Source organism: Linepithema humile, chromosome 2 (assembly GCF_040581485.1).
Source record: "Linepithema humile isolate Giens D197 chromosome 2, Lhum_UNIL_v1.0, whole genome shotgun sequence".
NCBI classification, from domain to species: domain Eukaryota; kingdom Metazoa; phylum Arthropoda; class Insecta; order Hymenoptera; family Formicidae; genus Linepithema; species Linepithema humile.
This window is the reverse complement of record NC_090129.1, coordinates 29,529,804-29,542,227: the sequence shown is the minus strand read 5'-3', so window position 1 is coordinate 29,542,227 and position 12,424 is coordinate 29,529,804. Positions and strand designations below refer to the sequence as shown.

Genomic DNA, 12,424 nt, shown 5'->3' with positions numbered 1-12,424 from the left:
GGACAGACGCTTGCAGATCACCGATTTTGACAGTTGATATCGTAGTAGACTCGAGACACATTGATGTACGACGGCTCCTTGTTTTGATCCTGCACAGAATAGCGCGCGCTAGGAAGCAAAGGCGACGATGGCAGAGTGGACGCCAGATTGATCGAAGCCAAGGGTGGTTATGTCAGTGACGTGAGTGAGGGAGGCGGGGGGAGGCGGAAAGCTTATGGGGTAACCGGGGTCGTCGTCCGGCTTTGCTCCCGCACGTGTCCTTCTCGTTTGTCCCGTCTTCTCGTCCCTGTATGCGATCATCAGGGTCCTTTCAGCTTAACCACGTTGAAATGAAATTTCTTGCTCAAGGATAATGTAGAGTTACGATAAACATCAGTTTGCAAACATCTATCCTTACTGGAATAATAAGATATCCCTACTAGAATAATAAATGGAATAATAAAAAAGATCTGCGCGTACAAAAATCTAATTGTATACAAAGCGTACACAAATTATCCCGCGCACGCAAATAAAAAAAAAAGTAAGAGAAAGGCTCAGGACCGGAAGCAAGCTTCACTCGCGTCTCAATGTGTGCGACAATATTGCAAATACGCGCTGACAATGATAATAACACCGAACGCGTGCGTGCCCGAGAATATCTTCTTGCCGCATTAAAACGTGCCGCACGAATGTCGTGTCCCGTCGAGAAACAAATAGGCGGTTCGGTGCCGTTTGTTTGAGAGCGGCGTGTGGTGGGCGGAAAAGTTTGAAAGTGGAATTGAAAGCAACGCGCCACGGCACGTAAACCGTGTTCGCCACTTGCAGCCGCACACCTTGATTCGTAAGTAATGTTTTGAGGGTTAACGATTCAATCCGTGCGATCGATGCGCCTGTCGTATGACACACCTATTCATTGTAATTCACACAGTAAATTAGAAGAGATCATATGCAACGCGTTGCTATTTGCGCCTCTTTAAAATAATATCTATCTTCTGCGATAAGAGAAAAATAAAAACATAAAGCAAGTGGCTTCGCTTTTTTTCTCTCTCGCTTTTAACTCTCGCCTCTTTCCCCATTTAATTCTTGTCCTTCTCATTTTATCTTGAGTAAAAGTATCGCGTTCTGATTTTCGAGCTCTCTCTTTCTCTCTCTCTCTCTCTCTCTCTCTCTCTCTCTCTCTCTCTCTCTCTCTCTCTCTCTCTCTCTCTCTCTTTCTCACTTTGCCTCCTGCGATCGCTCCCTATCTCGATTCTAAGCTTTATTTTATTTTCTCCATTGTTTCCACTCGTCGCAGGCACCACCCTCGCGCAGTCCTACTCATTTTCCACTCACACGAGCTCGCGCGTTTACCAACACGCGCGTTGCCATCTATAACTATCTACGCGCCCGCACACAATAGCACCAAGATCCCTTTTCTCAGTTAGTTCCTGGTCCCCTGAACGTCGGCATTATTTTGCTCCGGTGGCCCCCTTTGTTTCGGTCCATTCTATTGAACTGCGGGCGAGATAATACGTCCTGCGCGCCCTTGCGCTCGACACGTCGCTTCGAAACAAACCCGCATTTCTCGCTTTCCAATAATTCGCAGTTTTATCCTAACACCCCCTTCCCCTCCCCCCAGCCTACAGGTACAGGACCTATTACATCTCGCGCGCAGTGGAACGGTAATTCCACGCGGGCTCGCGAGGGATCGATATTACACCCTTCACGATACGCATTAAATCCCATGCGACACGTAACGTCGCGACCGGTCACGGAAGACTCCTCGTCGTAAGCCGTTTTCGCTTTGCCAACGTCGAGATCGATTATGCGAGGGATGGTCGAGCATCGAAGGGGGTAAATACGAGCGAGCAACTTCCAGGATGTAAAGGTCGGGGCAGCACCGGTATTAGCTAACCACCGGCTTATGTATCTCGGAGTAAATTCTGAACTGCAAGGCATCTAGGATAATATTATGCTGTGCTGACATCTTTGGTGTTAGCCAGGCCGTCCGTTACACAACATCAGACTACCAACCAAACCCCCCGATCTTCCTTTGCCCTTCTCTCGTGCAAGCGGAGCCCAAGCCAAGTCGATAGCCCGCCCGAGATCCTGCGGTCACCCCTTACGGGAAAGGCCAAAGGAGTTGCTTACTCCGTCCGTCTCCCTCGTTCTCCGAGAGTGTAGGCGGGAGGAAGAGGCGAGCGAGCCGAAGGAAGAAAAGTCGAACAGAGACGGCGTGACCTTGTCAGAGACGACTGAGGAAACCTGGAGAGCGAGCTGACCGAACACTACACCTTACCTTAGGTTCCGCAAGCCCGTTACGAAGCTTTCAAATTACGACACAGTTCCGTTCAAGAAGCCAAAATTCGAATTAACGAGATGAGCAACGGAAATGAGCACACTTGGTATATCTTACTAAACGACGTTGCCAGCAAGCGCACAGCTACATGATATTACAACGCGAGACTCGTCATCCGGTTACAATACTATTGAATTTAACATCCTCGTAACAGTGCTTAGTCATTTTTAAACTTCAGAACAACAATACAAAAATAAATTTTAAATACTAAAATATTTTCAACATAACGCGCGCATTATCAGATTTATTATAGAATATTTCAAAATTACATTTGTTAAAAAAAAAAAAGCAAATAGCTACTTTCAAATTGAAAGAAATAATCAAATGATTTCCACGTGAAGAGAAAAAACGATATGCATGTGAAAACGGTCTCGCGTATTTCTAACCTCATTTTGAGACGTCGTTTGAATTTATGACCGCAACGTAAATACCTCTCGTACTCCACATACCGCGGCCGAGGCTTTCCTACGTAAAGATATCGAGGTATGCCTATTCAAAGATGAAAGACCCATTACCGGCATATTTTGCGTACATAAAATATTCCAGAATTTCTTTAATATCTCTGTAGGGGACCACAAATATTACTTTACAATATAAATTCCAACATAAAATTATACGTCTCTTTTAAGATATTTTATAGATATACATATTAATAATATAACGCAGTACTCCGATATTTATATTTATATCGAATAACACATCCCTCGTACGCTCATTTAAATTGACCGCGTCTCGACGCGAACAGAGAGCACAAAAATACTACAAACAAGCCTCGCTACGAAAGTTGGCAGCGGAGGCTCCCAGAGGATAGTCGGCATACAATATTTGAAATAGAAAACCATCGGGGGTGCCGTGTGCACTGCGCCATGCAGCTATGTGAATGCATCAGCATGTCCCACAGCAGCCGGACTACCATCAAGTATGTATGGAATGATATGATTTTCGTTTAATTAAAACTCTAATAACTATCCGCATTCCGCAGCGTGGGCATTAAAATATATGGAGTATCACGGCCACCGACGTCGCGACTGAGCGAAACAAATGCGAAATACAGAAAAAAAGAGAATATGTACAGTCGAGCGAAGAGATGCATCGGATCGGAGAATATGCTTGCGTGAACACATTTTATACGGCCTTGTTCTCCTTCGTAAGATGTTTTTATCGTCAGCCGCACGCAGCAGATTTCGATCTCGCGAATAATTTTCTTTCGCATAATCGCACGACACACACGCAAAAATCTGTACGAATTATTACATTTCGATAAAATTTAACGATTTTTCGATGAAATATGCAGAATGGTATTTCCTTGGCGTATAAAATATGATTAAGCGACCATCAGAAGTGATATCCGAAAGGAGGATGTTGCTCAACAAAAGGTGTATTCTTCGTGGCTCAATAGCCTAGGACGAAAACGAGGCTTTGTGCTCGGCAGAGGCCGGCGAGTATGTGCCGCGCGGACGGGAGGAAGGAAGGCGACGAGAATGGAAAATAAACGTAGCGATGATGCCCCGAGTTTGAAACAATTAACATAACAAAGCGCGGCGCCGAGAGGAGCGAGGGGAACGGTCGGAAAGGGAGGATACGTCGAGCCAAAGGCAGAGGGGGAGGAACACGGACGCGTTTCTCTTGAGATTTTGGCACCGTTTCCACCGTCGACGGCAGCCTATTCCAACTTGTGGTATTCGAAAACATTTTCCCGGCGTAAACGGATCCGACGTGAACAGCTGAAGGGCCACACGGCGTGAAGAAAACTTTCCTCCGTCACCTGCCGTTGTCACAGTTTTACGGCCGCTTCCGGTATAACACGCGATATGTTATTCCACAAATTCGAGACGTTAATTCATCCTACGCAAATATGTATTTATCGCGACGAGGTAACGATTTATCGCGAACAACGTGTTCGTCTATCGTTCAAATATTGAAAAATATTTAATAAAAACTTCTCTAAAATCCCTTGAAAATTCTTGCGTTCTTTTTTCACACCTAATAATTTGTGTTTTCTGAATAAGAAAAATAAAAAATATTTTATAAATCAAGAGTTGCGGTAAATTCTCGCGGCAAATACTTCTTTATATATTGTTGAATATATCAAGAAATCAATGTAATACTGGCATGTTTTATAACAATAAAATTTTAAAAATAATTTTTAAAAAAATGATAGAATGCAAATACTTGGAAGATGCAATTTTTCGCATTTTCGTAACGTTAAAGAAAAACATAATCTGTTCGTCGCCTTGTATATGCAACACGGATCAAGTGAGAAAAAATTTTTCAGCCAGTGCGTTTAAAAACGGGTCGATTCAAAGCATCTTCAATGTTTCTCGTCATTTTCCGTCGTAGGCAACGCAGTTTCTTTTTTTACATGGTTTATTTGATTAAAGTGCATTCAGAGCGTCATGCATATAATCGTATAAATTGCTTTTGATGTGTGAGAGCTCTCGCGCTCGTGTCTGCGTGGATAAGAGACTCGTACTCTTCGTTCGTTCACTTTTCCATCTCTGCTTGCTTTTCGCAACATCGCCGCGAGTGTAATATCTCTACCACACAATCTTCGTAAGTAAATATTCCTCCCATTAAAAAAAAAAAAATGATACGCATAAAACAGTGGAGATATAAAAAGTTGCAAGTAATATGTTCGCGTATAAAAGATTAATCAACAATTTTCCTAAACATTCGTTTATCTTGTTATTTCTAAATTAAGCCTACTAAAGAAATAACACCATGCCCGGAGGTCTAGCGTGAATAATGCGCTGCGCGTGACTGTGATAAATATTTAACCCCTCCGTTGGTAGGTTACCTTTCCTTCCGTGTGAAACTAAAAGGGTTTATAATGACGCAATCTCGCACTAACATTCGCGATATATTACCGTTCAAGTAACATTTGCGTGATAATTTAGAAATCATATAAAAGAATAGTGCTCGCAATAAACATCTCATTTGTAGCAAAGTCACTCCAAAAATAAACAAAAAAATAACAGTAATATCTCAAAGTCTTGTCTCAAAGACAAGACTTCAAATCCTCGAAGTGTCGTTTCAAAGATATTTCAGAAATACTACAACTTCTTATGACACACCAGAGATGAAAGTTTCACAAAGACAACGTGCTGTAAGCAAGAAAAAAGTTTGCGAGAAAAAAACGTAAAAATAAGACGATGCATTAAAACGTGTGTCGTGTCTGACTATACAGCGTCCTTATCTACTCGCTTTAATATCACGCTCCCTAAGTAGAACGCGGCGTTACGTTCAGACGTCGCTGTTCCCGTAACACACTTCTATGAGAAGTTCCCTCCGAGAACTTTCACCATATTACCCCAATATCAGCCATATGGTTTAGAATCGGGTTAACAACCGTTCAGCGAGATATCTTCTCTTGCGTCGAGAGGCACGGGGATTATCGGCCATCAATCAGATTTAACGTCATTTAACGCAAAATAATAGCACAGAGTCCGATTGATTACACAAACTATCCCGCCTATATGCAAGTAACTCGGATATGTCGTAATTTAGAATAATATGTGTATGTTTAGTTACAATTATACACAATATTAATGTATAGGATATTAAATATCAGTACAAGTACATTCCACAAGTTTTATATTTCGGAGTAATATTTTTTTGTCGACAAATTTGATGTTAAAAAAGCGAATGTCAGATTATTGTATCCTAAAATTACGAGTTTATTCCACCGATCGCGTGTTTTACGACTTTTGTGATCACGGATCCGTAAATTAACGACGTATCGGACACGTCTTCGATCGCGACCGTTCATAAATCTAGCCGCCGTATCGTTCTCGTCCATTAGCATCTCGTCGTGCGTAGAATCGCGGCGAGGACAGCGTATCCTGCAGTTTGTCCCGGTATCGCAGTTTGAGTAACACACCAACATTCGCGGAGGCAACCAGTCAGCGCTGGTGGGAAGTATAAAATGTCAATACGTTTACCGGCGGGCTATTGTTGAGCTTGATCTATGTTTATGGGCGTAACGGCATAGGTCGTCGTCGCGTTGCATACAGAGTAACGGCGCGCAGAAAGCGCGAGTATCTCTTTCTGTAATGTTCCGGCCGTAATAGTACAAAGGCGGTCCTCGGTTCCTACTTGTGCCCGCGGATATATACGCCGGCACTTTGCGAGCATACATGAAACACTTTGACACACGCATGCTGGCGATTGTTCTGCGAGTTTCGACAATTTCTATCTCTGTCTTTCAGCATTGCAGGCGTATTCACTTGCTTGCAAACAAATTTCATTGATATTTACTGTAATCTATATCTTGCTTTACTCTTTATTACATACTTAATATTTTGTCGTTTTTTATTTTTGTTTCATCGAATAAAAAAAAACGATTGATTAGTATAATGATAATATGCAAAAAGATTGTAAAAGATATTCTCTGAAATATTAGTAGTTATCAGAAAATTTATTAATGTATAAAGGATTAACTCCATCTCCTGCAAAGCTGTCGATAAGACCGAGGAAGATCGAGGAAGTTATTTGCACAAGACGAGAAATTGCTTCCCTTCGTTCGTGCAATGTCTCGTATCCGAGCGTGTTCTCGCTATCTTACGCGCGCGTGTCTTTGGATGTGTGGCTGTGTTGGTGTGTGTGTAACCCATGCCTGGGCCACGGCGATATCGTTTGCGATAATGCATGTGCCTAGTACAGAGATCTCCCGGTCGAACGATCATTCCCCGCTACAGCGATGTTCTCATTATCTTCGACTTTGCACATTCGCACGCGAGATAATACTATGACGCGAGAAACTACGTAGCTCGCAGGAGAATGACGTTTCCTTCTCGGTCCATTTCGAAAAATTGAACCGAAATGGAACAAAGCTGATCGCCGGACGTAACGTTTGAGTATTTTCTCATTTCGGATTATTTTCCATTTTACACGCTTAACGCTGCTCGGCACGTTGAGGAAAATTGAACGTAAAAAAGAAAGAAGCTGTAGTGTTCGCTTTGTTCGGTATATCGCAAACAGGTTCAACAAGATATAGAGGGCGAGAGAGAGAGAGAGAGAGAGAACGTTCGAGGTGCCAGAGACTCGCCGGGGGAATGAAACCTGATTTAGGACTGCGGTCCAGAAATCTCCCAAGAGACCCTCCGGGCTGACCACCGCGCACTCGCTTCGCTTTCCAGTGTCCCTCCGAGTGCGATCCTCGCCCTCTACCACTACTACTATCTACCGGCTCTTCGGTGTTCCACGTCCAATGTCCCCGTGTCCCTAGACGCCAACAAGTGCGACTCTTTACCAACATCGCGTCGGAAATGCGTCCGGAATACTGAAGACCCCACCAAGTATTGCGGGCGAATTACAACAAAAAAAAAAAAAAATCGAATTTAACCGCTTCGGTAGAGAGAGCGAAAATAGAGCAAAAGAACGACGCGGTTTAGATTAGATTTTCTTCTGTCGGTGTAGAGCGTATTATTTGATATTTTGTGACTCAGCATTGTAATATCGATATCTTTTTATTTCGTAGAGTTTTTACTTCAAAACGACGATTGCTATTAAATTTCAAACAAATTAATTGAATGTTTCTGTTTCATTTAAACTTTCTTTTTCTCGAGAAAATATTCTAAAGAAAGTGTTTAAAACGAAAAAGAGAGGATTTTAATATAGAAAGACAATTCTCCGGCGAGCGTAGAGAATTTCATTCGATACATTTATTCCATACTTGCTCCAAACTTTCTTTTCGCTTATATAATATCTAGATTCGACTGCTTTTATATCGAGTAGATCCTTGCGAAACATAGAGCGAGGTGCGGGCCGGCCTAAGGCAAAGTTTCAGACGAGGGCCGCAGGAAAGAAGGGAATAAACCGAACGGAGAAAAAGGAGGAAGGAAGGAAGACGCTCCTGGCACAGCCTGGCGTGTAGGTTACTACGTGCCTGCTCGTCGAGGCATCCCGTGACCGTGGTCTGGCTTAAGGATTCGGGTCAGGCTGTAACCTGCCTCGATTGCAAATATAGGGAAACACTCTTAGAAACGCTGCCAAAACCAAAACTCAAGTGGCACCGGGCGTGGGATGCGCGACGTGACGAAAAACGCGAAAATTTAATCGACTTTCGTCGCGATTCCCACGTTCTGTAATTTACACCGCGCGCAAAACTCATTGGAAAAATCCTTGAATCCGCCACACCATATCAAAGCCGAAGAAGATAGCTTACCGCGTTGTTCAGTCTAACCGAAAACTAGTAACCTTTAAACTTTTCCCAGTTCACCCACCAACTATTTCCCTTTCGGAGCACGAATTTGATACGCGGAGAATTATACAGCGAATTGATATATTATTAGGAAATTACTAGAATTTATTTGCCATTAAAGAGAGTAGTTCACTTGTTATATACCATATACCATATATATATGTAATCATTGATAAATTTAATTATCGCCGTGTAAAAGATTGCACGGTGACCCAACTAAAAAATACGTTTTGCTGAAAAACGCCCAAAGTATGCAATGTCACGGAAAAATAGCACACTCTTTGTCACCGGATATGAATCTTATTGAGCATACTTGGAATATGCTCCCACAGACGGCGGTGCAAGAATGCACCCGCGAAGCGGCGAAAGCTCGCAGCTGCAGTCACTGAAGAATGGGCCGACATACCGCGAGAAGTTCTTCGCCATCTTTTTTCGAGGCTCGCGCCGTCATGTAAAATTGTGAAGATAGAAAATGTAAAATTCGTGCGAGCCGGCGGATATTAAAACGAGGCTAGCCCACGGAGCATAAATTGTGTCAAGTATCTACGCAATAACTTATCTCTTTTCATTTCTATCCTTCGCGCTCTTCATAAATAGATATGCAGCAAGCGATGCAAAGTAGCTTTTCTCGCGATGAAATAACGTCCTACTGTCATATTAAGTACACGAATTGAATTATAAGATTAATCCTATAGAGAGTAGTAAAATATTTTACAAATAATTTTAAAATTTGTTACATTGTGAAACGGAAAGTTCAGTAAGTCCCTCTTTGCGCGGAAAGGCACGCACTATTCGTCTCGTTATAAAATAAATATATAGGATAAAAAAACTATACGATAAAAATTCGCCTGTCACATGTTTTCGGCAGTCTGCGATAACGATACATATGTCGCACGCGCATATCGCATACATGATAAGTTATCAATCAAATTGCGGAAGATAAATATTCTCCTATTTGATACCTGGTTGATAGAGATAAAGGTCCGCGGCGCGCGGCCACACGATCGCCGAGCGCTCCACGCTGCCTGCTTGATTCCGCGTGCTTGCGGATCCCGGGAGTCCTACGAAGAATCGCGATAAGCCACAAGTGAGAGCCCCCGTGTCCCGTAGTCGTCACGAGTCGTCGCTCTTCACGAGTTCTCGTCGTCCCCTTCAACGGAATCACGATGGTGATGCGCCATCATCCCTCTCCTTCTATTCGCGGCATGAACGCTCGTCGCGGGAACGTTCGCCGAATGAGAAATGTGTCGTGTCGTCCCGCACAAACGACGCTCTGTCCCTTTTCACAAGCGAACACTCACCGAGTACAGTACACGTACGCACGGACGTCGAGCAAGGTGCCCAGAGGCACCATGAATACCGCGGATATTGCTTACGAGCGCGAGGAAAATCCTCCTGTTGTCGCGTGACCACTCACGACGAATCTAAACTGCGCGCGGAACATACGCGAGGGTCGCAGTCGCGCGACCACGAGCGCCGCCGGTACGCATTCAACGACCACGTGAGCTAAGAGAGCGATCCGATTCCAACTCCACGTGTCTTCGATCTGGATCGCCTGGACCGACTGATTTGCAAGATGGTCGGATTAATTCTCGCGAGACACTACACGGAAAAAAGAAGCCTCGTGTCTTAACGAAAAAACGAAGAAACGACACTAGATCTCGCTCACGGTCTAGAATCAAGAACGTACAGCAACGTGACGCGCGGTCAGTACTCGTTACGTTGAAACACCAGTGACGCGAGCAACAACATTGATAACATCACTCGTGCCAATACGCGGGGAGAATCGTCGTTTCGAATCCGCCACTCCGGCGTCCCCGCAGCGAACGCTCCTCGTGCTAGGTGTCACTCGACTCCGAAACGCTGATACCGCCGGCGAGAACGTCGACCGCGTGACTACCGACCGTCCTCCGCCACGTCGTCGTCGTCGTACACATTAAGGGACGAAAGCCGCGTCACTTCGGAGCGGAGCGGCGCAACGGCGAGCGGAACGGCGAGCCAGAGTCACGGGAGGGAAATCTCGCGAGCGAACGCGTCGAAGAACTGCGGCGAAAACGACGCGCGTCCTCTTCCACCGACACCGAGTGTATCCGTTCGAAATCCTCGTACGTGTCCCGTCACAGTCCCTTCCGAATTACGAACCGACGATTGGAAGGGCGACGACAGCGAGGGGGGGGGGACGAGGGGGGTAGAAGAAAAGGGCACGACGCGCTGCGTCTCCAGCTGATCGTCGTGCGCGTCGTGTACGGCGATGTAACTCGTGTACTCCGGCAACGACGCCGCCTCCTTTGCCAAAACGTGGAGATGGTGTACACTGCGGTCGCTCTCCGCACACTGAGGATAGCTGACGTCATGAGCCCACCACGCGGAGGTGGTCTCGCGAGCGACCGTTTCGCGCCGGCGCCCGCGGCGCTGCAACCCCTATAGGCACACACAGTGCCAGTACAACCCTGCGCGCCGGTGTGCGCTCTTTCTCTCTCTCTGCCGGCTCTCGCTATATATATTCTACTCCCCCCAATACCACCGGCGCGACTCGTTCCACCTACGAACAGCAGCCGAGTAACGGTTTAACCGTCGACGGAGGAGCTAACACCTAATGGGGTTTTACGTTACGTCACGTTGGGCACAGTCAAAGAGAGCAAACCCGTGCTGCTGCTTCCGCATACTGGATCGATTTCGAGACGGAAAAACGGAAACCCGTGACGAGTAATTGATTGTAACACATGTACACGTTACCCTAAATATGTCCGATCTATGTGTGAAAATGAGATATAGTTTGCGGTTTACATGCAACCTGAGAAACGCGATGGAAAAAGGAGAAAATATGTTAAACGCGTTAATACATATTTGATAAAGCATTTGAGATGGAACATTTTCTGAAATTAATAAGCCATATGGCAATGTACGCCATATATCTCTCATAAAGACAATAAACTCTGCAAAATAAGAGAAACTACAAAATGCAATAAAGAAATATTATAAATCATACAATATATAATACAATAAAATATTACAACTTTTATATGTTCAAGTTTCTGATATATATAAGTAGTAAAAATGAGATATGCTCAGACATACAAATATGTTAGTCGAACTCCATTCTAATAGACTGTGTTACTGTTACGAATTATTATCATATTAATTATTATTATTAAAACGCGTTAAGCAAGCGTGTTTAATAATAGATAAATATTGCTTGCAAATTTAAAAAAATTAAAACACTTATGATTCGGTCAGTAATAAAAACTATATGTCCGACTGCACAGTTTTACACGATCATTAATAAAACAATATATACAGTCGACATATTAACGTTGAATTATTTCATATATTACACAATTATTTTTGTTATATACGCTTCAATTAATAATCATTCATTGTAAATATATTACATGTTATCATGTCAACACGATACTAACATATATTACGAATGAAATATGTTTAATGAAAAGATTTAATAACGCATAATACATCATTGGAACGATAAAGCACGAACTTCGCTGGGCAGACAATGCGATATTTTATCTATACTGATTTGAAAACAAAGGGATAAAACCGATTGGCCGTTGGTCTTGCGGTATTATCCATGATCCTCAAGCTGATCCTCCACAAACAGGAAACCCAGGGCACGAAATTCCGAAGAGAAAGCTTGGGAGCCCTATCGGACCGCCGTTATGGGTGGAAAGTTTCGGCAGAAGTTTCTTCCTAACTCCGTCAACTCTATAGGAAACGAAGGAGAAATCCGAATCCGAGATGAAAGATCGACAAGGACAACGCTGCTCCACGAAAATTTGCAAAAGTAGACAGTTTCGAAAAAAAAAAAAAAAAACAAGAAGAGAGCGAAAAATGAATCTGATTCCCAGCATTGTTACACGTATAATTTGGCATCTATATTTATGAGATAA

At 43.8% G+C, this 12,424-nt stretch overlaps 1 protein-coding gene across 14 annotated transcripts in view; it reads right to left on the bottom strand.

Moving 5' to 3' along the window:
- Window positions 1-11,211, bottom strand: part of bru3 (bruno 3) — a 546,305-nt gene extending 535,094 nt beyond the window's left edge. For 3 of the 14 annotated variants that reach the window (XM_067349153.1, XM_067349164.1, XM_067349156.1), the window contains exon 1: window positions 9,482-11,203. The gene's annotated coding sequence lies outside the window, so the exon portion shown is untranslated. Of the gene's footprint in view, window positions 1-9,481 lie in introns of all 14 variants that reach the window. The other 11 variants (XM_067349162.1, XM_067349163.1, XM_067349155.1 and 8 more) reach the window with 9 other exon arrangements.
- Between the last annotated feature and the right edge of the window lie 1,213 nt (window positions 11,212-12,424).